The sequence below is a fragment of the Acyrthosiphon pisum genome, chromosome X (genome assembly GCF_005508785.2).
Source record: "Acyrthosiphon pisum isolate AL4f chromosome X, pea_aphid_22Mar2018_4r6ur, whole genome shotgun sequence".
NCBI lineage: Eukaryota > Metazoa > Arthropoda > Insecta > Hemiptera > Aphididae > Acyrthosiphon > Acyrthosiphon pisum.
This window is the reverse complement of record NC_042493.1, coordinates 121,469,162-121,471,292: the sequence shown is the minus strand read 5'-3', so window position 1 is coordinate 121,471,292 and position 2,131 is coordinate 121,469,162. Positions and strand designations below refer to the sequence as shown.

General features: G+C 28.9%; 1 pseudogene; it reads left to right on the top strand.

The window, feature by feature from the left end:
- Positions 1-460: 460 nt before the first annotated feature.
- Positions 461-1,806, top strand: LOC100168036 (annotated as a pseudogene).
- The last annotated feature ends 325 nt before the right edge of the window (positions 1,807-2,131 follow it).

The window sequence follows — 2,131 nt, the reverse complement described above, 5'->3', positions numbered from 1 at the left end:
CGTGTAGGTTAAGAAATAGTATTATTTATGAGATATACAAGTCAATATTATTGTATATTTATTGTACAAGATATTTTTCAATGTTATCCAAACATAATTTTTCCCGACGATTGTATGTACATTTAAATTAAAAAGTACTCAGTGTGTTCGATGGAGCTTTCTGTAGTAAGACCCACCCAGGGCAGACTTGCACAGATAGACTTCATACACATTATCATTACAATTCAAACCTAATTATATAAATTATTATATTTTGGTTACTGTCGCAGTACATTTATTAATAAATTATAATATTTATTCCACATTGAATATATCAAAAAACACAAAAAATACAGTCCACTCAAATTTATTTCCTCGCCGGAACAACTTTAGTACCTATAGTTTTTGTAACCATGGACACATCTATGTATAACATATTGTTTGATCAATATACATTAAAGTTTTTAATTTTAACCTGTAGTCTTCTTTTTATTTTTAACTAAAACCTTTATTCAAAATTGTTGTTTATTAGCATTAAAATGAAAATAACATATTGTACGGATGTTGACAGAACAGTTGTACTAAGTAATTTCGAGAAACGAGGCTGGGTACACGTTGGCCCTGATGATAATTGGAATTTTTTTTGGGCTGGTATACAAACATGTCGTAGTTTATTTAGTGTTGATAGCGGCTATAGAATGCATGACAACCAAATGATCAATCATTTTCCCAATCATTATGAAGTCAGTCGTAAAGATATGTTGGTTAAAAATATTAATCGTTACAGACGTGAACTCGAAAGAGAGGGAGATCCATTTGCCAAGCGTTTAGATGGAAAATACTTGTATTTAGATTTTATTCCAGTTACATTTGTGTTGCCAGCAGACTATAATTTGTTTGTAGAAGAATACCGCAAAGTCGGCCCAAGTACATGGATTATAAAACCAGTTGGAAAATCTCAAGGAACTGGAATATTCCTCGTTAATAAATTATCAAAATTGAAGAAATGGTTTAAAGAAGGCAAAAATAATAATTTCAATACATCTACCATAAAGGAATCATATGTTATATCTAAATATATTAATAATCCATTACTCATTGGTGGTAAAAAATTTGATCTTCGTCTATATGTTTTGGTCACATCCTTTCGTCCATTAAAAGCATACTTGTTTAAGTCAGGCTTTTGTCGGTTCTGTACAGTCAATTATAATACTAGTGTTGGAGATATAGAAAACTTATTGATCCATTTGACTAATGTCTCCTTACAAAAACAAGGTGATGAATACAACAGTATGCATGGCGGTAAATTAATCATTCAAGATTTAAGACTATTTTTAGAAAGTACAAGAGGAAAAACAGTAACTGACGTGCTTTTTGATAATATTGTTTGGTTGATTGTTCATTCTTTAAAATCTGTGAGCAACATAATGGCTAATGACAGACATTGTTTTGAATGTTATGGATATGACATTATAATTGATGATAATTTAAAACCCTGGCTAATTGAAGTCAATGCATCTCCGTCACTAACATCTACTACAGCTAATGACCGTATTTTAAAGTATAAATTGATTGACAATATGTTAAGCATAGTTTTACCACCCAGTGGAATACCTGATGTACGTTGGAATAAATGTCCATCTCGAGAGGCAATGGGAAATTTTGAACTATTAATTGATGAAGAGTTAGCAGCAAAAGATAAACCTGGACCATCAACTAAAATGGATTTAAAGGATAGATTAAAGCGAAAAACCTAAACATAAAAAAATTAATTAGTACCAGACAAAAATAATGTGTAATTAATTTCAAAATTAAATGTCTTATTTGTAAATATGATAATTTTATTCAATAAATATATTAAATACTAATCATTATGTGATAAGTTTGATATTAATATCATAACTTCAGGTACTGAATTTGTAATTTGACCATAAATTAGTCATACATAAAATTCTACTTATTTTATAAATGTCAACTTGGAAATCCTTGTTGTAAAATATATACATATTGATTTTTTTTATAGATATGTCATGTCCAGGTTAGCTATTTTAAATGAAAAATTAACTACACTAGAAAGATTTTATTCGTTTCTATGGTGATAAACAAAGCATTATAAGAACAGCTTCAGAACGATTTATATAAATACGTAATT